Source organism: Eriocheir sinensis, chromosome 41 (genome assembly GCF_024679095.1).
Source record: "Eriocheir sinensis breed Jianghai 21 chromosome 41, ASM2467909v1, whole genome shotgun sequence".
Classification (NCBI taxonomy): Eukaryota; Metazoa; Arthropoda; class Malacostraca; order Decapoda; family Varunidae; genus Eriocheir; species Eriocheir sinensis.
In genome coordinates, this window is record NC_066549.1 from 10,341,154 (window position 1) to 10,368,940 (window position 27,787).

At 44.4% G+C, this 27,787-nt stretch overlaps 1 protein-coding gene across 8 annotated transcripts in view; it reads left to right on the forward strand.

The window, feature by feature from the left end:
* LOC127009631 (FMRFamide receptor-like) overlaps positions 1–27,787 on the forward strand; it is a 188,684-nt gene that overhangs the window by 62,817 nt on the left and 98,080 nt on the right. For 7 of the 8 annotated variants that reach the window (XM_050882869.1, XM_050882868.1, XM_050882876.1 and 4 more), the window contains one exon: positions 14,161–14,784. The gene's annotated coding sequence lies outside the window, so the exon portion shown is untranslated. Of the gene's footprint in view, positions 1–10,386; positions 10,781–14,160; positions 14,785–27,787 lie in introns of those variants that run through there. The other variant, XM_050882872.1, reaches the window with a different exon arrangement.

The following is a 27,787-nucleotide window of genomic DNA, read 5'->3' on the forward strand; positions in this document are numbered from 1 at the left end:
CTCTATCCTTTAGATGCTTAATTTCGGTCACTTCAAAGGCTCTAAGGCGTATATTTTCTTCGTGCTTCTTTTAACATTTCTTGCAGCATGACGTTTTGTGCTGTCTGTAGGACGCTGATATTAATTCTTACATGACTTCAATACATTTCACTACATTTATTAGGGAAGTTATTCATCGATCAGTGTCTTCCTACCTCTTCACTGCAGGTTTTTCCTCACTAAATAACGTTTTTCTTACTTCCCTGACCTGCTCGTTCACCGGAGAAGCTCTCAATGCAAATTGTATACTAGTTTGACAATAGGAAATTTAGAAACATCCTTAGCAGTTGGGGTAGTACCAATATTAGTTGTAGTAGTAGTAGTAGTAGTAGTAGTAGAGAAGTAGTAGTAGTAGTAGTAGTAGTAGTGGTAGTAGTAGTAGTAGTAGTTGTCCTAATTGTAGTAGTAGTAGTAGTAGAAGAAGAAGAAGAAGAAGATTAAGAAGTAGTAGTAATAGATGTAGTAGTTGTGGTGGTGGTGATGGTGATATGGCAACATCAATACTAATCATTGTGGCTGTTGTTGTTGCTGTTGTTTTAGTTCTTGCTGTTGCTGTTGTATATAGTAATAGAAGAGGAGAAGGAAGAAAAGTGGAGGAGATTTGGAGGAAGTTGAGGAGGAGGATGTGATTAAATGTGTTGGTTTTCAGTAGTCAGTTATAAATTTGCATAACATACACTTAGAATCATATAAATATGTCCACCCTCCTCCTTAACACCATGTAAAAATTACGCAAATTTTCTTTTGATCGTAATGTCTGGCATCTAGCGTGATATTCATTAATATTCATTCATATTTATCTTTGATTTTCACTTTTTCTGATGGCAGAGCTACATTCTTCCATGTTTGAAGCTGAATTCTTTGTCCAAAATCTAATTTAATCTCCTTCGCTGGATGGCTTTAGCATTTTTCCTACGCTCAGAATGCTCGTAATTACGTTCACTATCAAAACTATTCCAGCTGATGATCTTATTTCTTTTTATTATCTTCATATGTGTTGAGGCCTTGATAGATATTCTTCTGTTGGTCTATAAGACCCTTCCTCTACGGTGTTGTCTGACTGGCTAGATCACCCTGCAGCCTTGCATGTGCTGCTCAGCATAGACCTTTCTCTATTTTCAGGGAAGGATGAGACGTCTTCATCAATATTATCACCATCCTCATTTATTAGCTATTACTAATTCCCTGTTGAACAAAGGTCTTCCCCAATATTCTCCACCATTTCTATGTGTCTGATATTACTGTGCTCCATCCCACTCCGGCAAATGCTCTAAATCTCAACTATCCACCTGGTCGTCCGTCTACTCTAATTTGGGGTTACCACTTGGCTAGTTTGGTTGTCCCTTATGCATAATACGACTAACCCAAGCCCATTTCTTATTCTGAAAAGTCCTTAAAGTATTTTTAACCTTTGTCAGTCCTCTATTTCATGATGCTCGCTTCCTGCCTCTTCCTGTTATACACAGCATTTTTCTTTTCCTTCCGCTGCGCGATTTTTGGATTTTTCTCAAAATCTTTTCTGAGATGCCAAGCTCCAGAACCGTGTTAGGAGAGGAAGAAAAAATTGCTTGAACACCTTTCTCTTCAGGAGGCGGCTAAAGAAAAAAATCGACACAGCCAGTGAGATGTTTACACACACACACACATAGTGAAACCTGAAAATGTTTGAGCGTAGACTTGAGAACACACACACACACACACACACACACACACACACACACACACACACACACACACACACACACACACACACACTCTCTCTCTCTCTCTCTCTCTCTCTCTCTCTCTCTCTCTCTCTCTCGGTCCGGTAGCTCAATCGGATAGAGCGCCGCGCTGCAAGGCTTCGCGACCAAACAGGCGGCGGTTCGAGCCCCGCTCAAGCCGAATTCTTTCCGTTGATTAGGAGTTGTTACAGCCCCCCCTTGAGCAAGGGGGATGCGGTGTGGTGTGTGAGGTCCTGGCAGTACCCAGATATCGACAATAATGAGCACTTGCCCACTTCGTGAGGGTACCTGCTGGCGAAAGCGAGTCCAACTCGTTATCAGGCCGTGGTGAAATTACACACACACACACACACACACACACACACACACACACACGGTCCGAGAGCTCAGTGGATAGAGCGTCTGCCTCACAACCAGAAGGATCGGAATTCGATTCCCCGGCCGGGTGAAGATAAGTTGGGTTTATCTTCTTTCACGTGTAGCCCCTGTTCACCTAGCAGTGAGTAGGCACGCGACGTCAGGCAAGGAGTTGTGACCTCGTTGTCGCGGTGTGTTGTGTGTGAGTGGTCTCAGTCCTACCCAAAGATCGGTACTATAAGCTCTGTGCTCTTCCGTAGGGGAACGGCTGGCTGTCTCGAGAGAGACCCGTAGCAGACCAAGAGGTGAGGTGAATTACACACACACACACACACACACACATTTGAATAGCCTGCAATGTAATAAATACTGTGATAAAAGTGAAAACACTGCGTTTGCGCAGCACTTTGCCGTGTGTTTTCACTGGAGAATGAGAGAGTGGGAGCTGAGGAGCGTGTCGGCGGCGCAATATCTGCAGACTTTTATTCTTTTTAACTGACAAAGCCTGAGAAAAAAAATGGGGGATCAGGGAGGTCTAAATGGGGAGGCAGTAATGAAATTCCGCGGTGGGTGTGTTGAATGTCGAGGGTGACATGAGTGTCAGAAGAGCCCTTGTGTATTTGATGTGTACTCCCATAATCATTGTTTTAACTTTGTCCTATGCACGTGTTCTTCACTTTGTAGAACAACTGATATAAGCAAAGCGAATTCAGTGGGGCCGTAACGTGCACAACATACGACGGGTTAGAACGGTTGGCACCTCTAAAACAACAGCCATCGTAGATCAGAGGAGAGAGAAACGTTGGCAGACCAGACGCTTAACTTTGCGGAATATATCTCACAGTGCCGCGCCAAGACGCGTACAGATTTCTCACTCCCAACGATGATAATATTCTCGAAGGCAGGCATTCATTCGTCGCTTGGTCATGCCCTTCCCCTTTCTCCCTCCTTTTCCCGTTCGCTGTGCAGCCTCCCTCGCCCCTCGATAGATACAGGGAGGCAGCCAGGTGTTCTCAATTAAATCTCCGTTCCCTTGCTTTCATCTCTTATCCCTTGGCCTTGCAGGTTTATTTGCTTATTTATATTCGCTCCGAAGTTAGCACAGTTGCACAGGAAAAGAAAAGTTAAGGTGTGGCAAGCCACAACGACGCGGGGTTTGGTTAAGGCCCGCGGAGTTGATTCTGAACTCACTGAAAAATTTTGTTTATTTATTCCATCATGTGTGTGTGTGTGTGTGTGTGTGTGTGTGTGTGTGCGCGTGCGTTCCTGTTTGTCTATAAATGTGTGACCCGCCAACACACACCCAGCTATTTCAGTCTGTTTTGTTTTCCACCTGTGAATTAGCGTGACGGTCCCAGCCAGCACGGAGCTCGCGGCCAGTGCCCGAGCGGTGGTGGGGAGGCTGGGTGGGGTTGGACTGGGTTGCTGCTTTGCCAAGTTATTTATTGCCTGAGTTGCGTCTTATATTGGACAGGAGCTTAGTTGTTGGAAATCAAGAGTCATTATGTTCCTTGAAGTTGCTAACGCTCTAATATTTCATCGGTCCCAAATTTATAAGTTTTGTGTCGGCATCCCATCACATGAAGTTGTCCTGTGTGTGTGTGTGTGTGTGTGTGTGTGTGTGTGTGTGTGTGTGTGTGTAGCAACTCTTTACATCAAATATATTACCTCTCTCAGAAGCCAATAGTTACGAGGTTATTTACTCCTGCAAAGGTTAGAAAATTCCAATATATACTTTTTGAGTTACCCCAATAATCTTCTACATGCCTCTAGAATATCACAGTCCTCAAAACACTAGTACACTTTTCTAATACGGATTTTTATTCCCTGTCTTCTCTTTCCTTAGAGTTTCGATCCCCCATGACCTTCTCCAGCCGCCGCCTCCTCCCTTTTTTTTTCGCTTTCTTTCTTGTCTTCTTTACTTCATTAATCTTGTATTTTTCACCACCTCCAAGAATCGAGAATCTGACCTGGAAGAATTTTTTATTTTATTTTTCCCCACGAGATACATTTTTCGTCCCTACGCTCTTTTCAGTATCCATGCCAACCGCTGTTTTTTGTTTTTCCCTAGGTATGAGTGATTTGTTAGCAGATTTACACGAATTATTATCCCTTCTATGCCTGTGTTTTATGTGTCTGTCTCTATATGCATTTCTCTCCTTGTCTGTGTTCGTCTATTTTAGTCATCTAAATTTGAGAGAGAGAATAATAAGAGAGTGAGAGAGGTGGAGGAAGAAAGAGAGCGAGAGACTGAATGAATAAAAATAATTCGTTTTATGTCCGACCTTCCGACCTTCTCTGCCGGCAAGCTCACACTGCGCATCTAATTTGCTGTAACTGCGGCCGTTGTGTGCAGGTGGCCTATCTTTCAGGATAATTGTGATCACGTGAAGCATTAATTAGTTTCCACCCCACGAAAACACTTCAAAATGGTTTATTAGTAACGCCCAACCACCAATTGCATCACACTTGGCTCTTTGTTATGTTACTGTCCTACGCAACTCTCACTTTCACCACCACTACCTCCACCCTCACCACCACTACCCCAACCACTACCACCACAACCCCTACCCCCCAACCACAATGACAATCACCCCCATCACAACCCCTGCCCCACCATCACAACCCCAACCACCTCCACCACACCTCCTTCCTACCCTCCACTACCCCAACCACCACCATTACAACCCCTACCCCATCCACCATTACTCAAATCACCATCACCACAACCCCTATCACCACCACAACTCTTACTATCCCTTAACACTACCCGCCACAGCGCTGCCGACGGGCCTACTTCATGGCGTAGCAAGTTTTCTAATCTTTCGCCGAGCACTATTCCATATTTTTTTAAACCATTTTTCTTGTGGGTGTTCCTCGTGTGCCGGGGATTTGAGAGTCGAGTGTAAAATTGTATTGTAGACTTCCCGACTCCCAGAAAATTGCGCAAAAAAAGTCTCAACGAATTTCTAAGAAGTTAAAGATGTCGAGGAATGAGAGGCCGCGTCCTGGAGTTCTACGTGGTGGGAGGAGAGGAGAGGTAGGGTGAAGGGGGAGTCTTGGGTCCTCTCCTGGGCGGCGATGTGATGGCGCGTGCGTGCTTGAGAGACGCAGAAAATGGTTTATATCTCGAAGGCGCGGAAGAAAACTCTCGCGGGTTGATGTAGAATAATGTAGCGCTGCTCTTTTCCTCCACGAAAAGTAATCTCTGATCCGAGACGCGCCGGTGAAGGGTGACAGGAAGGTCCGGAAAGGTGTGTGGGGAAGGGGGGGTTGTGTGTGTGTGTGTGTGTGTGTGTGTGTGTGTGTGTGTGTGTGTGTGTGTGTGTGTCGCACGCGCTCATCAAGGTGAACGTTTCTTATCTCGTTAGAGCTCAATATTTTTTTCTAAATAAAAGTGTGTGCTTGCGTCTAGCAAATTATGTTGACTCACTGTAAAGTTTTTAACACTAACAACATTTCTGGAGTTTCGAAGGAAATGGTTCAATCTTAATTAACGAGGGAAGATTGCGAAGACATGTTTTCAATAAATGAAAATGATAAAAATATCGTTAAATATTTATTGCAACACCGTCAGGTCTCGTTCAACATACCCCACTGACTCCCTCGTTCTCTCTCCCCCTCGTTTCACTCATCTATTTTTCCTTATTTTCCTCCCGCGTCTTCTCCCTCCTTCAGGATAATGCAGTGAAGCAGGAGGAAAAACGTGCCAGGCCTCATTAACCGTAACTTCCATCAGAAATTAAGGGCACGCAACGGCCGCTGCTCCCCGGCCACCGCACGGCCACGCGCAGGCAGGGCCACGCCGCCGGCCACGATAATCATGTTCCTGCTAAACATTGCTGGCGTGCGGGGGAGAAAAGTGCGTGATTTTTCTCTTCCTCTCCAAAGATACGCTTCTAAGTACGCTAAAAATAGAGCCTCAAGAGTCTTCAGAGATTCCATGAACGCTGGAACTAAGGGAAGCTAGTAAAGATTACGGTTTAGCTTGGTGTTGGGTATGCTACGAGGCGAAGCTCTGGCAGGCGTTGTTAGCTGGTGATGTGCGGTCTGCTGATGAAACAGACCGACACAAGGCGACCACTAACTGTGATGAGGAAGGATATTCTCTCTCTCTCTCTCTCTCTCTCTCTCTCTCTCTCTCTCCCCCACCACCACCACCACCACTCCTCCTCCTCCATCTGTCCTTTCCCCCGTCACCCAGCACCAGTGGATGTGACTAATGGCGCCGTAGCTGTTCATTATGCTTCCTCCCCCCAGCTTGGACTGCATCGTTTGTGTGTGTAGTGTCTCTCCTCCTTTCACTTCCCCTTGCCGCCTCCCTGTCTAGTTCCTCGCCTACTGTCCTTTCTCCTTCCTCTATTCACCTCCCTGCCTCGCTCCTTGTCATCTCTCTCCTCTTTATCACCTAGCTTCTCTTTTCTTCCTCTTTCTACCTCCCTGCCTCGCCTCGCTCCTTGTCATCTCTCTCCTCTTTATCACCTAGCTTCTCTGTCCTTCCTCTTTCTACCTCCCTGTCTCGCCTTTTGCCATCCCTCTCCCTTATATTTTCCCTTTCCATCTCCTTGCCTAGTTCCTCGCCTGCCCTCTAACCTATATCACTACAGCTTCTCTACCCTTCCCCAACACTCCGCTATCGGACTATGTTGCTTCCCTCTCTTTATCCAGCCGGGTCAGTCAGTTTTCGAGTCCAGGATGTGATTAGACGAGCATATCCAGGGGTTAAATGGTTACAGTAAATCATAAGCTATTTTCAGGTGTCTTTTTAGCTCTTTTTCTTTATCGTCATCCTATCGTTTTACACTGTTGTCGTCCTCCACCGACTTTCATCTATCTTTCTTTACATATGCTTTTTTTTGCTTCCCTTTAGTTAGTTTCATCATCTTGTTTTTCCACTTCTTTTGTCTCGTCTTTTTTTCTTTTTTCGTTAACTGCTGTTGTTTTCGTGTCCATGTTACGCTCTCTCTCTTCATCTCTCTCTTTTTCTCTCTCTCTCTCTCTCTCTCTCTCTTCTCTCTCTCTCTCTCTCTCTCTCTCTCTCTCTCTCTCTCTCTCTCTCTCTCTCTCTCTCTCTCTCTCTCTCTCTCTCTCTCTCTCTCTCTCTCTCTCTCTCTCTCTCTCTCTCTCTCTCTCTCTCTCTCCTCTCTGTCTCTCTCTCTCTCTCTCTCTCTCTCTCTCTCTCTCTCTCTCTCTCTCTCTCTCTCTCTCTCTCTCTCTCTCTCTCTCTCTCTCTCTCTCTCTCTCTCTCTCTCTCTCTCTCTCTCTCTCTCTCTCTCTCTCTCTCTCTCTCTCTCGTAAAACTCAGATGTAGACAAGTAAATTCAGACTGCACCAAATTTTTCTTCACCAACGTTGTAGTGCGAGAATGGAATAAGCTCCCATCATCAGTGGTCCAGTGTAACACGATTGACTCCTTCAAAAATAAGCTCGACCGTCACTTCCTTCAACTTAATATCAACTAGAGTAGAAATGCAACGTTTTGGAGTCTTCTGATTAATGTAAAATCACTTAGGTTAAAGGACAGGCCACTAAGTCTGGACCATGGGGTCTGTGTGGTCTGATTTTCTATGTAAATCTATGTAAATCTCTCTCTCTCTCTCTCTCTCTCTCTCTCTCTCTCTCTCTCTCTCTCTCTCTCTCTCTCTCTCTCTCTCTCTCTCTCTCTCTCTCTCTCTCTCTCTCTCTCTCTCTCTCTATCTCTCTATCTCTCTCTCTCTCTCTCTCTCTCTCTCTCTCTCTCTCTCTCTCTCTCTCTCTCTCTCTCTCTCTCTCTCTCTCTCTCTCATATTCTGTTTTCTTTTCCTAATATTTTTCCAACGTTATTTTCTTCTTGTGAAATCGAATTTACCGTGCCAATTTTTTTTTTCTCTTGTTGTCGCTGTAATGTTTTCTTTTACTATTTCATCTTTTTCTCTCGCCTCGTGTTCCTTTCCCTGGTGTAACTATTTTCTCCGCTGCTCTTTCCTTTCCCCGCCACACCATATTTTACCTGCCCTGTCATTTCCACCCATCTTTCATCTTCCCGCCTTTTTTTTTCCAGCTCCTTTTTATGGGGGGGGGCTCCATCCGAAGAAGAATATCTGTAGCGGAAGTAAATCAGGGTGCAGTGTGTGATCAGGAGGGCGAAGTGCTGGTTTTACCTCGCCGAGAAAGAGCGTAATTGAATTGTTTACCTGGGCACACTCATGGCTCCAATTTTTCGCTGCTCGTTGTTTTATTGGTGTTTACATTTTGCTTTATCAGTCCACTGCCTTATTAATGTTTACTGATATATTTTGTTCAATTTCATAGTAATGTTAAGTTTTATATCAACCCGGCAGCAGCAGGGATCATGTTTCTTAATGATCCCTCCAAGCGAGAAAAAGGAAAAAAAAATCACACCTCACACAAACCATTTCATAATATATATCAAAGCATCTGTGATCAGATTATGTATCACTTTTTGGGGGGTTTATATCATGGCACAAATTTGGCCCGTCGCTGCTACACGGTAAAGCCACAAATTTGGCCCGTCGCTGCTACCGGGTTAATTGCGCTAGCTTCTTAATATCTTGCCCTTGAGTTGCGACCTTTACTGCAAAAAAAAAAAGTGTTGATATTTTTTTAGGAGTGACCATTAAATTTCCTCTTCGCTAAATCTTTTCATTGCCTTCGTTGTCGTTGACGCTGTTATTGTCAACTCTAGCGCCACCATGACCTTTACCACCATCTTTATTACTTTCATCAAATAAATTTTTCATATTCTAAAAAAGGGAAGTGAGGGACTGGGTTAACGAGTTTCTAAGAATATATTACTAGCAAGAAAAGACGTTTCGGGTATCAGCAAACAAGACCACCCGCCCCGACAATACAGTTCAATTCCATTTCTTTTTAAATTAAAAGCCTTCTTGCCTCCTTAGTAGAACGATTGTCTTCCACGAACCTATTGGTAAGGAGACACAGAACACCTGCCGCTTTCTCTTCTACGAGCCGTGGTCTCGTGGTCTACATATGCGTTATTTCCGAGAGTGGCACCGCTAAAAGCCCCATAATTCAGAGAGGAACGTCCGTGTCCGGCTAACATGCCTACAGAACAGCCAGCCTGCTGCCATTAACGGACATTACACTACGCAGACAGCTGTGGCCCCTTGTAGATATGATTCTTTATCTTTTTTCTAATCTAGTCATTGTCACCGCGCCGAGGTGTAGATCTTTTCAAGAACTCGACGGGCAAACTCATGGCTTTTAAGTTGTCATTTGTTCAGATTAAATACGAAGGGAGAGTGTGATAAAAGTTTCTTCTCATTCATTAATTTATTTTCAGAGGGGAAACTCATTTGACGGGAACGAGAGAAAAAATAAAATGAAATGGAAGAATGGAATTACACTATGTATTTATTGCCAGCCGAGCGGCAGATAACATTATGATGGTATTTTGCCAGTTATGTAATTCAGGATGCTGATTTGGTGGAGGAGAGAGAGAGAGAGAGAGAGAGAGAGAGAGAGAGACGAACACACTCAAATACACACTGACAGCTAGACTGGTACAAGGGGAGCGAAAGAAAAACTTACAGCGGAAGTGCCATTCTTGCTAAACATTTATTTATCTGACCGAAGTAGTCGTCGTGGCCATGTGTCTCGCCCCACTAGTTTATTAAGTACGAAAGCTGCGAATGCAATCCGTGGAGTAGAGACAAAAAGGAATACCGAACGTCAAGCCTCCTCGATCATCCCTTACACAGTGACATGAATGGACGGGGCGGAAGAACACTCCTCCTAATAGGCAGCTGCCTCTGCCTCGCCGTCTGTTGCTGGAATACCGATATTGGCTCAAAGTGTATCCAGGCACACGTCCGAGAGAGAGAGAGAGAGAGAGAGAGAGAGAGAGAGAGAGAGATGATTCATTTAATGCTGAAGAAATGTTGAATTATCGTGAAATAAAATATTTCAAGCAAGAATCAGCGAAAGTCATATTTTAGACGCTAAGTTACACATTCTCTCTCTCTCTCTCTCTCTCTCTCTCTCTCTCTCTCTCTCTCTCTCTCTCTCTCTCTCTCTCTCTCTCTCTCTCTCTCTCTCTCTCTCTCTCTCTCTCTCTCTCTCTCTCTCTCTCTCTCTCTCTCTCTCTCTCTCTCTCTCTCTCTCTCTCTCTCTCTCTCACATAAAGAGGGTTAGGAAGACAGCGCTAGTTGACAGAGGCATTAAGTACTGTGAGTGGGAGTGGAGGTGAGGACGGGGCGAAAGAGCTGAAAGGCGGGGGAATAGAAGGAAAAGCACACGTGAAGTAGAGGAGAGAAGGGAAGGGAATGGTTGAAACGAATGAGAATGAACGACTGACACGCGTCTGGTGGAGGGCGATAAGGACAGACCCAGATAAAGACACATTCCCTCTGAGGGTTTTTGCATTCTTCGTGTTGCGCTGGGGCTGTGAAGAGAAAACTGCACGCAAAGCAAAGTTGAGGGCCTGCACAGGGTCATGGAGTACTGCCATCCATCGCCAGTGAAGAATGGTTAAGGGTGTCCGTGTTGGGGAAAGAGGACCCGGCGTCGGCCCGTGTGGGTGCCGGAGCCAGGAGGGCAGGGAAGGATGGCTGGAACGACAGGCGCAGACGGGGAGGACGTAGGGCGGCAGAGAGGAGTGGGAGACGCCAGTGCGAGAGCGGCTCGTGTTCGTGGCGGTGGTGCGTGTCTTGTGCTTCCTCTCTCCCCCTACCCCCCTTCCTCCCCCCACCCCACACCCTTCACGAGATTAGGCTTGTGTAGAAGGAGTCTAGTCTTTGAAATATTCATTCACGTTTTCTCCGCCGTGCTGTTCTTTTTTCCTTATTCTTTCTTCGTATTCGCCTTTTTATCGTTTCTCGCTCTCCCTACCAGGTGGTGCGAAACTTGTGGCGTCGCCCCCTTCCGCTTTCCCGTTACTTGTTACGTGATGTATAGCGTGAGCGGTCTTTCTTCTCGACGCGTTGTAGCCCGCTTACACCACCGGCAGAAACTATTTTGACTTCCTGTTCCGCTTTTAGTTTGGCGGCGGTCGTGTCTCGGTCCGAAGAAAGAGGAGTTTTGTGGCCCTTCGGTGGCCTGGACGGGCAGACTTCGGCCTTGATGTCTGTTTCTGAAGTCACTTGCGTCTGGGAAAACTTAATATCCGTTTTTCTGTCTGTGTGCGTGTGCGTGTACGTGTGTGTGTGTGTGTGTGTGTGTGTGTGTGTGTGTTATTTGTAAGTCATGACAGCAGGTGGCGAGAGCCCGTTTCGTGTCGGCTTTGCATCATTTACTCGTCTCTTATTGTCCAGACACCTGACGGCCGGTGTTGATCCTGCCAGAGGCGGCTGCTGCTTGTCGACTCCTTTTATTTATTGTACCTTTGCTGCACATTATTCTCACTTATTCCTGATGCAGCCGGAACGCCGGAACGGAACCACCGCACCATTAGCTCATTGATCGAGGTTTCACTAGACATGAGTTATCGCTGTCCCTTTGTCATGCTCCTTTCCAGTCACTTACTAGTATGATCATACTATCTCACTATCTCTCTTTACCCTCCGTCAGCCTGAGTGGTGTTCTGTATATTATATCCAGAAATAGTCGCTGAGCTGTCCTCTTCCATGCAATTCCTATTCACGAGCATACTGTTTCCTTCCTCTGTCGTGTTCTCTTCCATGAATTTTCTGCTTTTAATTTTATCCATATTTTACTTTCCTTCACGTACAGTTGTCTTGACTGATCTTCTGCACTGTAATTTCAAGAATGGCCGAGGCATTGTCCGGTTCCTTGCAATACCCAGCCAATCTGTGTGTCAGTCAGTCAGTCGCCGGACCTGTCTTGCCTCACTATTAGCCATCCATCTCCTGCGTCCTGGAAAATGCGAAGCCATGATTCAGATGTGTTTATGTGGGCTCCCTGAGTAGAGGGAGGAGGATGTGGCCTTGTTTGAGGGGAGTGAATGGGAATGTAGGTTAAGTGATTGTTTCTTGTGAATTGGCTGAAGATGGTAAAGGAAGGAACGAAGAAAAGAGGGTAAGAAGGAAGAAAAATGTTGTATGTGAGTATATGTGCATGTTATTTTTTCACGTCTTCGCCTGTAGCGCCGGTAGGCTTTCTTCGGGGGCCTGGTGGCCGGCCCAAGCCCGTCATGGCTCAGGCAATTTTTATAGTAGCGCCATTTATGCTTGGCTCATGCTGCCCCCCGGAACTCATTCTTGATTCACTTGGACTGTTTCTTCTAGAGTCCGGGTTGATGGGTGGTCTTCAGGACAGCATGTGGGTAGTCTTAGGCCACACGGTGGTGACTGAAAAATCCCAGGTGGTAGCGGGCGGATTCGAACCGTCGTCGTCAATGGCGCGGTGAGTGCGGGGCCCGTACGCGCCTTTTTGTGAGTGCAGTGGTTAGCACGCTCGCTTCACAATCCCAAGGTCCCGGATTCGATTCCCGGGGAAAGTGAAGACTAATGCACAGTCTCTTTTCATTCGCAACCCCGGTCAAGGCAGCTCTGAATGGGTGCCGGATGGTAGACGGGGCTTGTCCCGCCTCCCGGGTGTGTTTGGGTGTGATGTGAGGACCAAGCCGTCGTACCCAAAGATCCTTGAATAAGTATCTCGTAGGACCAGGCTCAAAATGTGGAGGATTGTGACTTGCGATAGCGAGTCCGGTACATGATCAGACCACGGTGAATGAAACACACACACACACACACACACACACACACACACACACACACACACACACACACACACACATTGACAGACAGATGGACAGACAGACAGGCAAATGGACGCGGCTCTATCAAGACAGACAGGTATACAGATAGAAACGGAAAGAAAAAGAAAGGGAGCACGGCCGCGCAGCCTTCAACACAAGGAAGAGTGACGGAAATCTCATGAATGCAGATGTTCCTTGGAGTTTAGAATAAGAGTGAAAGGCAAATCCACCCGAGGAAGAGAGCCACTAAAGAAAGGTTAATTAAAGAAGAGAAAGGAGCAAGGTGAATTCTGTCTCGGTGCGTTGGCTCGGTGCGATGTGCGTTACTGGTGCTGGAAAGGGGAGGTGACGTGTGAGGCGGCGTATAGCAATAGGAGTAGCAGGCAGGGGCAGGGACCAGACGCAAGACATTCCAAGATATAAATTTAATATTGTCTTTTTGCGAGAGAGAGAGAGAGAGAGAGAGAGAGAGAGAGAGAGAGAGACTGGAGGGGCATCATGTGGGTTGAAAATGCCGGCATAATGTTGAAATGAGTTTAAAAGAGAAAAATAATAAGTAAAAAGTAAGAAAGAGGCACAACGCGCCCTAGAAACAGCCACAGCGGCCTGGATAAAGACGCCGATAAGTTGACATGGCCCTGAGGAGAGGAAGCCTGGCGTTCTGGGGAAAAAAGGGAAGATCAAGGAAGAAGAGACAGACAGGCATTGGCAGGCATCGGAGCTCTAACAGTAGAGTCTCAGGAAAGGGAGGATAGTAATCAATCATTTGTCACACGATGTTATATGACCTTACCTGTTTACTGTTTGTGTTTGCAGTTTTAATATTACAGGGGGGCTTCGTGGTGCAGTGGTTAGGACACTCGGCTCACAACCGAGAGAGCCCGGGTTTGATTCCCGGGCGGAGTGGAAAAATTTGGGCGGCTTTTCCGATATCCTACGCCCCAGTCCACCCAGCAGTGAATGGGTACCAGGCATTAATCGGGGGTTGTGTCCCGTCTCCTGGGATCTGTTCCCTTCTATATTTCCTTCCCCTTCTGTCTCTCTCCGGCATATGACCTCAGATGTTGCTCCGACTAAACGAAACTTTCTTTTAATTTTACACTCTCAAGAAAGGAAGGATCACAATCATCCATTTGTCACACGATGTTTTATGACCTTCCCATTTTACTGTTTGTGTATTTTGAATAATCGACCTGCCAAGATGGAGGCTAATGTCCTTTACCTGCGACAAAGTTCCATTACGTGAAAGCGAAATCCAATATGTCGTTTAATACTGACATGCATGTTTTATAAACTAACCTTGACACACTGTTCTCCTTCCAAGACAATCACTAATGCTTCTCTCTTCTCCTCCCTCCACAGCTCCGAGCCGCCCAGGTGAAGTTGTCTACTGATCCCACTTCACAGGAATTGAAACTGGTGAAAGAAATACTCTTGGAACAAAACTGCCACCAAACTTTCTTGAATCTATTATCCTCAAGTGAGGGACGCGGACTGCCGGCGTGAAGGCCACAGACGAACCAGTGACGGCAGATTCCCGCCTTCTGAACGTCAGTAAAAAAATCTAACACATCAAATACTCGAAGTGTTGATAACGGAAAAACAATTTGTGAAAGTTAAAGGACATTTTTTCCCACTAGATACGCATAACAAGAATAGACGTCTTGGGAAAACAGAACCCTTGTCTAGTGTCCTTCAAGGTATTCCCTTCAAATGTACAATGACAATAATAATACAACTTCTGTGATGGAAGGTGTTGAGGGTACAAAATGAATTCGTCCATGAAGAGCACGAACAGTATTGGCGTGAACCTGTAATGGACATAAACAGTGGGATCCAGATACACACACGGAGGTGACAGCTACGTGACCTCATCCCAACAGCCTTGACCCGGATCATTCACGGTGACCTGACCACAGCTGGGAATTGGAGCCACTGTCACCAGAGCCACACTATCCTCATCACTACTGACTTCTGACATCACTCGTAAGTACCCGCTTTTTTTTAAGTATTAACTGTTGTATCTCACATGGTAGCTTGTGTTTCTGATGACATTTATGTTTTGCTTTCACGAATATGTTGTTGGGTTAAGAAAGATGCCGACGGAGAACTTATGTTGATACCTGTCTAAATTTCGTGCACTCATCTGGCGCTCCATTTTGTAACCAGCGCCACCCGGTACGTTTAAAAAGGCGGTTTGAAATGATTTATGATCCAATTCGTAGATGATGATTGTCTGCTATTAGCGGGGAACTGATTTGCCGGTTCCGTGTCATTTTGATCATTTGGCTTTTGCATCCCCCATAATGACAGCGAAATTGTACTTTTGAATCATGCGAGTAATTGTAATGATACGAACATAAAACAGAGCAAAATTAGTAAGCGTTGCCGAGGTAATTTCTTAGGTAGTTTAACTGCATCAAGACATGTGTTAGTGGTTATTGCTGTAGGTATCGTATTTTGTTTGTTTGTAGTAGTGATAGTAGTAGCAGTAGTAGTAGTAGTAGTAGTAGTAGTAGTAGTGGTGGTGGTAGTAGTAATAGGAGTAGTTGTTGCTGTTGTTGCTGTTCTCCAGATCACCATTGTATTAGTGTAAAAATCCCTCCCCCCCATATAATTTACGCCATTAAAGCCTGCCACTCACGCTCATTAGGGTACAGTACGTCATCACCACACCCGCGTAACACATTTTTCGCTTCATTAGGCGCGATAACGATGTGTCCCGCTCGGTTTTTCAGGTGAGCAAGAAAGGACGCGGGAACAGACGCGTCCGCCCCGTCTGTCGGTGTTTGCAAATATCTACGTTCCCAATTTTCTCTCCAAGGGTCGAAAAAATAGAAATAATATAACGTACAAGTGATGGAGTAAAAGTTAGGCAAAGTTAGTTGTTGAAGTTGATAATGAAGTAAAAAAAACTCATTAAAACATTAAAAAAAATAGTGTAATGTATGTAAATGCTTCAGAAACGAGGCGTATGTAATTATATATAGTTCAGTAGATAAAATTTACACTTTCTTTCCCCACGTCCACAAAAAGAGAAAAGGCTTAAAGTTTGGTGTCGTCCACTAACTTAGGCGCCGAATTATGCATGTTTTCAAGGAGGGTTTCTTTCTTGTGTGTGTGTGTGTGTGTGTGTGTGTGTGTGTGTGTGTGTGTGTGTGTGTGTTTGTGTGTGTGTGTGTGTGTGTTTTAGGTGTGGAATTATATTTGTGTTTCTCAGGGCTGAGCAGAATGAATAATGAGAGAGAGAGAGAGAGAGAGAGAGAGAGAGAGAGAGAGAGACGGGGGATCATACACACAACGACAGACAGACAGGCACGTAGATTGATTCTCTTCCTGAAAAGTTTGGAATTGGCACGCGTAACGGAGTAGGTCAACCCAGACTCCCCGACTCCAATATGAAAGCTTAGTCTTGTATGTTATTGAAATCGGTAATCTGTCTGTCTCTCTTCTTGTAAGTGTATTTTTTTTCTGTATGTCTGTGTCGGTTAGTCTGTTCGTTTCTGTCCCTATCCCTGTTTCTTAATCTCTCTCTCTCTCTCTCTCTCTCTCGCTCTCTCTCTCTCTCTCTCATATATATATATATATATATATATATATATATATATATATATATATATATATATATATATATATATATATATATGCTGAGTGGTCAGCGAAGGATCCGGGCTCAAGACCCACTCTTAGCTACAATCTGACAATTTTCAGTCATCATCGACTGGTCGAAGACAACCCTGCTGCTCTGATGACCACCTATCAACCTGGACTTTAGGGAAATTATCTCAAGAGGATCAATAGGAATTTTGGGTGAGCAGCATAAGCCATGCAAGGTGGCGCCACTATAAACTACTTGTCTGCGCCGCTTATAGACTGGGACCGACCAACGGGACACATCGTGATTATAAAGCCTACCGGCGGTATAGACTCATCGTAAAGTAATCTATATAGAGAGTGAGATCGATATAAACAGAAAAATGAATACTAGATACATAGACTGATTGTTTGATAGATCTTGTTTGTAGTATATATAAAATACGGATGAGTGCCAGGTCCATGCGGCCTTGTTCTCAACCCTGAACTTAAATACTTGACTCGTGTGGCCATTTGCATAGTGACCGGGTAATTGCGTACCGTAATGGGCCGCGGGAGAGAAATGCAGCGGTCCTGTATGGATTATGTGTCGGTGGTGTGTCGCTGCACGGCCCGAGTGTGTGTGTGTGTGTGTGTGTGTGTGTGTGTGTGTGTGTGTGTGTGTGTGTGTGTGTGTGTGTGTGTGTGTTTTGGCACGTGTCATTTCTTTTCTCATCATGCCTTGTGACCTTCATATTCTTGTTTCTCTCATAATGCGCACATACATATTTCATTGGTAATATGAAAGACAATAAAACTTTCATATATTCTATAACATTCAGTCTTTGCACATGTTTTATTACTTGTCTGCCTTCCTGCATATTTCATTGGCAAGTGATATTTCTGCCATTGTTGCTTAAGGTCAAAAGGGCTTCACCAACACGGTTCTCACTCATTGTTTGTCTGTTATAGTGTTTGAAAGAATTATTTTGAGTAGGTACATGATCAACTCTGTCATCCCACTATATAGTACACTCTCATCATAGTCTGTCTCGCGCGGCCCAGGTCCTGCACGGGTAAATCAGTGACCTGTTTTGAAATTAGAATGCGGAGAACTAGAGCGAGTGCCTTCCGAGTGCCCAGTAAAGCTCAACACTGCTAATAACGGCATGAAATGAGATCATAAAGGGCGTAGGTAAAGCTGCGGGGCCTTTCCTCCAGCGAAGACTATTTTCCCTCCGTTTTCTGTGCATGAAGGAAATGGCTCTACATGAAGCGGCATTTAGATTCAACGTTATTCCTTTTCCAGCCTCTAAAGCAACGGCAACATCGTCAACGTCCTCCTCCTCGTCATCTTGAAAATTGCGGACATCAAACAAGTTAAAAAGGAAAGATAGATACTCGTAGATAAATAATATATAGATACTTAGATGGATAGGTAGATAGATAGATAGATAGATAGATAGATAAATAGATAGATAGACAGATTGGTAGACGGATATATAAAGATATTTACAAATATTTTCAGAGAGAGAGAGAGAGAGAGAGAGAGAGAGAGAGAGAGAGAGAGAGAGAGAGAGAGAGAGAGAGAGAGAGAGAGAGAGAGAGAGAGAGAGAGAGAGAGAGAGAGAGAGACTCATAAATTGATAGATTGACAGCTGTACGTACATTTCTGTTTTGCTTTCCGGCATTTTATTGTAACTGAATGTACGCGTTACGTTAGCAGCCCCCACCCCCCCCCACCCCCGGGGCCACAAACACACATATACACACTGACTTGTAGTACAGCGGTAGGAGCTCTGTGTTGCCGTGGTTAGTGGGCTTACTTCACAACCTAGACGTCTTGCGTTAGATTCCCGGGGAGAGTGGAGTCGGATGGGAAATCTTATTCATTACCGCTTTTCCACCCAAGAATGTCAGTCGGGGGTTGTTGTGTCCCGCCTCCCGGGTGTGTGGGTGTGAGTTTACAACCATTCCCAAAAATCCGTCATCAGAGCTTCAAAGCTGATTCGGGGAGGGTGCTGGCTGGCGATCACGAGTTCAGAGCGTAATCAGAACACACACACACACACACACACACACACACACACACACACACAAACACACAAACGGGCGCGCTCGTTCGCGCACAAATTGAAGCTGGAATTAATGGCAGTGTCATGTAGCTTGCTTTTTTTCTATATGATGCATGAACTGTAATATAAACTTGCCTCGGGTTATAAAATATATCCTAATAATAAAGCTTGGGCATAAATTATTCTTGTAGCGCAAGTTTGTCTAGGTTGGAATACAGACAAAACCTCTGTGATTTTTTCATGGGAAATCTTCATGCAATAAATTAAATGGACTCACTTTTCATTGTATACAGTTTCTTTTTTTTCTCTTTTTATCTGCATGTCATATTGCCTTGCTTATATTGCGATTTTTTGTTTTCACTCGTGTGTGTTTTCTCGCAACTCGTTTTTCGCTTGAACACATTTTGTCATCTCCCAGCCCTGTGTGGGTTTGATTTTCCAGGATATTATGCCGCTCATCGTTTATGGGAAAATATCAAACGCGGCTAGAAAGAGCATGTGACATTTTGTATTTTTTCCTCGTGTATCGAAACAGATTTGTTTTGCTACTGAGGAATCCAGTGGAAGCGTGGGAGTGGGTGATGTGTTTACAGAAGCACATCGCGATTCCCATCTTTCCCCAACGCACAAGATTAACGCGTCCCCGATGGTGCACAGAGCAATATAGAGACAAAGATATTTGAAATCTTTACACCACTATTCGATAACTTTAGATAGTTATCTGATGTACGAATATATAAGAAATATGTTTTAGCGAAGACATATACTGCAATAATCCTTTTAAATAGAAATACATGAAAAATTAGCCTATAGCAGACATGCTACATAGGGAATGGTGTATTGAAGACACTGAAAATATTCCCAAACTTGTGATTTATTCTTGTCTAAAGGCTCTGGCAAAGTGGAGGGGTGGAAAGGCACCTGGCATCTGTAACATCAGTACGGAGCTGCTCAAAGCTGGAGGTGAGGCCATGATCCGCGGTTTGGCCCACAGTGTTATGGACTCGCTCAGCACGAGTATATGGCGTTATCGATACCTGTGGAAAAGGACAAAGATCCGGATTTTCATGTCTCTTGTGCTCCCTGTCTTTCTCTATGGCTGTGAGACATGGACACTAAATGGGGACTTGGAGAGGCGGATTGATGCCTTTGGTAATAAATGCCTACTCAGAATCATGAGATATCGCTGGAATGACTTTGTGTCAAACCGGCGACCACTCCGTGAGACTGATTCGACATATATTACCTGCATAGTCCGTCAACGACAACTCCGGCTATACGGGCACGTGGCACGTCACCCTGAAGCTGATCCTGCTCATCGAGTTGTCTCTTAATTTAAGAGACAATCATGAGTGGAGAAGGCTAAGGGGACGCCCACGGAGTTCGTAAGTTGAGCAAGTCGATAGATCCTGCCGGGAGGTACGGTACTCGGGATGGAAAGGCGGCCTGCATGGAGACTCGCCCGGAGGGACCCTCGGACTTGGCGCCGTAGGGTGGGCGAGGCGACGCGCCCCCGGCGTATGCCACAATTTATTGATTGATTGAGAATAGCGCTGCTAGGTTTTCAATAATCGTAGGGAAAACAACGTTCAATAAGAGTGCACGGTTACCTGCCCTGCACACATGTCTACTAATATTGTGAAGACTAGTGGGTTGTCAACTTTGAAACACCCTGTGACACTGTATCGTTACATATTTGTGTGTGTGTGTGTGTGTGTGTGTGTGTGTAACCAGCGAGATCCAGGAGCGTGGCGCCTCCAAGTCACTCGTCACGTCTCTCCGCCTGAACGGACTCAATGATAGATGGATCCTCTTGTTCGGGTCCCCGGCCACGCCACGCCGCCCACTCGCCCTACCTGTTGCTCTCAAACCCCAGACGATGACGTGTTCTCGCTTTATTGTGCCCGCCACTGCATCGAATTATTTGCTGTCACTATCATTTCACTTACGTATATTTTATCATTAGTGTGAAATGAGGGCTTTTGACAATCTACTGTTTTTAAACTTTTCTGTTGATTAAATAGAAAATCAAAACCATTTTCTTATTAGATTTAAAATTTTCGTGTAAGTTTCCGTAACCTCGTCGTGTTTGTGTACTGATAATGTTATAGGTAATGTTGAATATGGTTCTTCTTCCCAACAAGAATTCACACAATACATGTGCCCTCTCAGCAGGGATAAATGCTTCCAATTTGCCGTTGCCTTTTGCATATACATAGGTTCTGTTCCCCGCATGATCTTCAACGGTTATCTTCAGCAACATATTTGCCTTTGTCAGCCCCAACCCTCACGTTGCGTATCGGTCAGAAGGCAGTGATTTATTTTTCTCGGCGTCGCTGCTCCTCGTCATGAGCCAGGGTGCCGCGCGTCCCTGCCGCGTCGTGGCTGGCTGCGGGGTGGAGGGGCCAGTGGCTCGAAATTCTGGCTTTAGTGGTCATCGTGAATGCAGTGGATTGCTACATTTCATTGCTGGTGAGACATGTATTCTACCTTGAGTGTAGAGTGTGAACTGTCGCTCTATTTTGCCTCTATGTGAACATACTCCAGAATGGCTCCAAATATCCTAGTAATCATAAAGAGTAATTGAATGGTCAGGAACGGAAGCCTGATACCTTTTTTTATTCATTCGGTACAAACTTACATCGAAGTCTAAAATTAAAGACGAGGAAATCCATGTCTTTGTTCAAGGAAGGAGTGGTCGCCTCCTAAGGGCATGGTCTCCACTCCGTGCTGCCTCTCCAGCAATTAATCTGGTGCCCTGCAGGGACGGCGGATTTCATAGGGTGATGCTTCCCCCCTTTGTGTGTGTCAAGGAGGATGTGCTACGTTCTGTGGTGTGTCGAGAGGCTTGCAGTATTCCGAGAACCTCAACTAAAGTTTACTTTTCATTACACATATTTTTTATCTTTTTTTAAGTTCGGTGCAGTCCACGATTGATTTCCTTGAGATTTTTTTTCTGAACATTGTCACACTCGTGTTAGAGAAGGGAGAGATCTGGGTTGGCTGTTTTATTTTCATAAGGAAAGACGACATGTTTTTAACTAAAAATAAACCAGGTAACTAGTAAAACGTGTACCTGGTTCTCTCGTGTGGTAGCTCCGAGAACTTAATTGTTGTTTGAATTCTTATTCCATGAAGTGGTCTTAATAGAATTTTCAATTTTCCAGTTTGCCGAGTCGCGTTACCATCCTGTATAATAAGAGAAACGCAGCTGGGGACGTTTCAATGTAGAACAGTTTTCTGATACTTTTTAATTGGTGTTTTACGTGAAGCATCGCACATGGATTCAGGAAAACACATATTTGTAACTAAAGGAGTATCTTAAAAAAAAAAAAACTTGAAAGGACGAGTCCTGTGGAGAAAATACTGAGCACAGTCTCTCGCACACCTTCCTCCATCACACTCTCATGCATCGCCCGCCCGGAGGAGTTCAAGGATTTGTCAAACTCACATTTGATTTATTGTCTGTGATCTTCTGTGGAGGGTCATGAAAAACCTCCCCTCGCACACACGGGGGTTGCGAGGGGCGGCCGCGCTCCATCCTGTCCTGCTCACCCCTGAATATTGTTTCTGGAGAATGGAATTTTACGTTATGAAATATTTTTACTGAAATTTTCTTTATTGGAGAGACTTGTTTTCTTTGTTTGTTCCCATTTCGGTGCGTCTCCGTGTTTTATTGCTTCAACGTAAAGTGTCGCTCCTAGCAGCCACATTCAGGCATGTCCCTCACGCCTCTACCATTGCCGGCTCGGGAACGCCACAGTGACTTCGCCCTCATTTTCTTCCCCGTCACCTTTGTCTTCTTATATTTATGTAACTCGTTTACTGATCTGTGTCCGGTACAGAAAACATTTTAAGACCCTAAATATTTTTATGACCCAAGATTTTTTATCAAGTATATATAATATTTTTTGGTCTCTGGAGGTCAAATACGTATGTCTAGACGCAAATTATATAGACTCCGTTAAACATGCTGAAAACATTATGAACGGAATGTTATATAGACCCCTCCCCTCCACCCTCTCACCCCCCTACACACAAACACAACCCCCCCCTCCCCCCCCCCTACACACACACACAGACACGCACACATTCATAAGTAAAATACACACACACACACACACACACACACACACACACACACACACACACACACACACACACACACACACGAGCTGCCCCAAACGGAGGATCGGGAAGGTGAGCTACGTAATTACAGGTACTGATCAAGTTATTTCACCTTTCCTACGGCGGGTGATGGATTGCGTGCCGGGGCCTAGTGCGTGTGCGTGTGTGTGTGTGTGTGTGTGAAAGGGAGAGAGAGAGAGAGAGAGAGAGAGAGAGAGAGAGAGAGAGAGAGAGAGACAGGCAGACAGAAAGACGGTCAAGATAAGGAGACAGGGAAACAACAGGGCAGAGGACAAAACGGCAAACAAAGACAGGCAAATAAAGTCGGAGAAAAAGAAAGAAAGAGAGAAAAAAGGAAACAAACAAAGAAAAAGAAGTTATGAAAAACACTCAGGGAGAAAGAGAGAAAGGGAGAAAGAAGGACACAAGGAAATATAAGAAATAAAAGATAGAGGAAGGGAACGACCGGGAGAAAAAGTTAATTAGAAACAATTAGACTTGAGAACTTCGCTTGTTTTTCCCTCGCTGTGTCATGAAAAAAATTTAATCACATTCATACGTACGTAAATATTTTCTCACGGGTGTAGAAATATACATTCTTAGAGGCAGGGAACGAGCTAATTTTTTGTGTCTTGCGGCGGGGATAGGAAACGTATTATTAGTTATTCTGTTTTCTCACAATTATGTATAAAAAGGTATTCTCTCGCCCTCCTTTCTACTATATTATCCATGCCATCTTCTCTCTGTTCCTATTATGCGAGTCCCCCATGTCACTCATCCTTTTTCTTTCGTCCGCCATTCAGACTGCATCCTCGACCTTTCCTTCACCTCTATATCGTCCCTCCCTTACGTCTCCTTCCTTTCTTCCATCCATCCATCCATTCCTCTCTTCCCCTGCACATCTTACCTTCAATTTTCCACTTACGCGTCCGTCCTTTTTCTTCCTGCCGTGCCTTCCCTTCCACTGGGAATTATTGGAACGGGAATCAAATCAGCCGAGTTCACTAATTGGGTGGGAGTCCAACTACCTTCGTCCCATTCCTCATCCCCGCTCCTCACACGTCTTATTTACAAAACTTTTTACATCCTTTTCTCATTTCTCATATCTCTCTCTCTCTCTCTCTCTCTCTCTCTCTCTCTCTCTCTCTCTCTCTCTCTCTCTCTCTCTCTCTCTCTCTCTCTCTCTCTCTCTCTCTCTCTCTCTCTCTCGACGGGCCAAGGGGTAATGAAGTTAAGTGGAAAAATTAGTCACCCATTCCAGAGCATTTCTCCTAATTAATAAGTGGAAATTATAGGCTTTAATGAGAGAGAGAGAGAGAGAGACAGACGTTAGAGACAGAAACAGAAGGACAAACAGAGACGGAGAGGCACACACAGACAAGCCAACAGACAGACAAACAAAGACAGAGACAGACGCATAAAGACAGAAAAGCAGGCCAACAAACAGACAGACACCGACGTATGTAGACAGAAAGAAAGAGGCAGACAAACTGACAGGACAATATCAATGTAAGACTGATTTATAGACACTGTATTTTGTGAGTGATTGTTACATCTCTAGAGTGAAACAAGGAAGAAGGAGATAAATAAAGCATGGTGAAGATCAAACTACGAAGCTTATGAGTTCTTAAGAGGTTTGTAGATATGAACTCCCTCCGTACCTTTACATAATCCTTCTGTCTCCTTCCTTCCTCCCTTTCTCCATATATTAATTTTTTTCTATCATTCAATCGTTCCCTTCTTCCCCTCCGCCTTCCCTTGCTCCTGCCTTCCCTCTACTAACTCCTGCATTCATTCACTTTAACATTTCATTATATTTATCCTACCTTTCTATTATTGCATCCATTCTTCATTGTATGCTTCCCTTCTCCCTTCCTTTCTTTCCTCATCATAATTATTCTCCCTTTCCTTCTTCATCATGTCCTTTTTCTCTTTTTCCATTGCTTCCTTTTTTTCATATTTCTTTACATTTTATCTCCTTCCCTTTCTTTCTTGATTACATCGTTCCTCACCTTCTTTCTTCATAAATTTTTTTTCTTTCTTTTATTCCATCATTTCTGTTTTGCTTTCTTTCATTCAATCATTTTTCCCTTGCCTCCTTTTTTATCACATCCATCTTCCCTTTTTTTCTTATGTGCAGTGTTTCTCTTTATTTATTTCTCCTTTACTTCTTTTCCTCCCTTCCTTCCTTTCTTCTCTACATCCCTTCTACCTCCCTTTCTTTCTTTATATCTTTCTTTTTCTTTCTCCATTTCACCCGTCCTCCTTTCCTTCCTTTCTTCTCTACATCCCTTCTACCTCTTTTTCTTTCTTTATGATATCTTTCTTTTTCTTTCTCCATTCCACCCGTCCTCCCTTCCTGCCATTCTCCATCACATCCACCCTTCCTCTTAATCACATCTCTCTTTCTTTTCTCTTCGCTCTCCTTTTCTCCCGGTCTCGTTTTTTCGGGCTTTCCTTTTCCACCTCCCCCCCAAGCCCGCGTCTCCCTCCCTCACGCATAACGCCCATCATCGCCCCCGTGAGTTATGGCACCGAATTATCACTCCCAGAGCTGCAGGAAATCAGGTAATTTTTCGCTGGCTTCTCTGTTTCGAAAGGAAAGTTGAGTTTATGAAAATTGGCTCCCGTCTTGGGCTTTTATTACTTTTTGTTGTTAGTCCATCTATGTATATCTATCTATCTGTCTATCTATTTATCTATATATCTTTTTCTCCTTTTTTAATTCCTTCGCCCCAGTTCTTGTCCTTCCCATTTATCTTTCCTTCTTGCCATTCTCTTTCTTCCAGCATTTTTCCATCCTTCCCTTCATTTATTTTCTTTCGCTCGTTCTCCATTCCTTTGCTCCTTTCTCTCAGCATTCATTTATTTTATCCTTCCTTCCTCCCTTCCTTCTTTGCTTCCTTTTTTCCCTACCTTCCTTTCTTTCTTGCTTCTTATTTTCCTTCCTTCCTTCCTTCCTTTATTCATTCACAAATGATCTCATTCTTCTCCCTCTTTTCTTTCTTCCTCTCATCATTCTTTCTCCTCCCCTCCTTCTTTTCCTCTTTATTTTTTTCCTTTCCTCCCTTCCTTCCTTTTTTCTTTCTCCTTCATTTTTCTTTTTCCTTTATTCTATTTTTCTTTCTTTTTTCAATTTTCCCCGACTCTTATTCCGTTCCTCTGTATCTCACTTACCTTCTTCATCTACGGTAATTAGTGCAGCCAAGTGGAATAAAAGAAGAAGCGAGTATTGCTCACATTTATTTCTTACTGATTCTTTCTCTTTTTCTTCTTGTTATATTTCCTGCGATCCTTTTTCTCTTTCTTTTCCTTTTTCCTTTTTCTATTTTTCTTTTTTTTAATATTTTCGTTGTTTTTGTTATTGTTGTTGTATCTGTTTTGTTTTTATTATTATTGTTATTATTATTATTATTTTTGTCATCATAATTACTGTCATTATTCTCATCTTCACCATCCTCTCACCACCACCACCACCATTACCACCACCACTACACAACACCTGACGACCTCCACCGTCACCACCACCATCATATATACATCATCTTCACCATCATGAACCACCACCACTGCCACCACCACGACCACCACAACCAACATCATCATCACCTCTCTATCCCTACCACCACCACCACTACCAGGCGTCACCTCAGAATGATAGGTGTCTCAGTTACCGCCGAGGGCTCCCTGTTGATGGGTGTCAGGTGTAGGGCAGCCCAGCACGCCGGCTCAGCACAGACGTACCTAAAAGAAGTAATAATCGTTCCGCTCTTATGCAAACTTCAATAGTTATAATGACTTCTGTTGCTGGAAATGTTACGACTATATCCGCTTATACCTGAGAGAGACACATATATGGCTGTGGCTGAGTGGTAGCGTGCTGGGCGCACATTCACCACGTGATGGACGACGCTAGTTCGAATCCCCACGCTTCCACCTCGGTTTTTTCAGTCACCGCCGAGTGGCTTAAAACTACCCACATGCTGTCCTGAAGACCACCCATCAACCCGGACTCTAAAGGAAACCTTCCAAGTGAATCAAGAAGGAGTTCCGGGGGGCAGCATGAGCCAAGAGAAGATGGCGCCACCATAAACACTTGCCTGCGCCATGACGGGCTGGGGCCGAATACCATCCAGGCCCCTCAAGCATGTCTACCGGCGCTATAGGCATGGACGTAAAAAAAAAAAAAACAGATCTATAGACAGACAGAAAGGCAGGCAGACAGATAGGTAGATAGGCAGACAGACAGACACACACACACAGTACCTATAATTGCTTTTGTTGTTGGAAATGTTACTGCACGGGATATTTTTTCATTTTTTATCCAGCCGCTTTTCCCTGAGAGAGAGAGAGAGAGAGAGAGAGAGAGAGAGAGAGAGAGAGAGAGAGAGAGAGAGAGAGAGAGAGAGAGAGAGAGAGAGAAAACGTTAATGAAGGCTTACATCATGAAAAGAGAGTTTGATTCGAGAGTGTCGGTTGCCCTCACCGTCAGTTGTATAGAACACTTAGATCCTTCAGACGAGGTATCCGTGTAAGACTTGTACGCTCATCTTCCTAAAGAGATTATTACAGCTTAAACTCAGAATATTCCTTTCAGGCTGGTGAGATCAGAAAATGGAAACCCTAGATGGATGATATACACTATTATATACAGAATTAAGTTATAATGGTGGATAACTAGACAGTTGAAGAGGGAAGCCAATCATAGACAGACACTTTGGATTAGCGCCGTAAGTGAAAAAAAAATATATGAGAAAATTATCAGTATAGGACGAAGAGACAGATGGCAGTGACACAGGATCTTATGAGATTATTTTTACCCAAACAAAACAAAAGACCGAGATACAAAACAAAAGACCGAGATATAGTTGGGACATTTAGAAAAGTAGATGACGACCCACACTGTAACAAAGACACTGGCATGGCTTTAAACGAGTACTTTCTTTTGACATTCACTCTAGCGGATAAGCCACCTTGAGCGGGAGTCAATCAGGTATTCATGAGGAGGGGAGAGACGAGATGTTGCGCAATGTTAGTGCAAGAGACGGTCATAAGAGTGGTAGATAAACTCAAGAACAAAGTCACCTGATGCAGATGGTATATTTCTTTCATGTTCTAAAGAAAGTTGTGATTTTGGAACCGCTGGCCAGCATCTGTAAGAACTCTCTGGACACCGAGGTAATACCAACAATGTGTGAAGTGGCCAAAGTTTT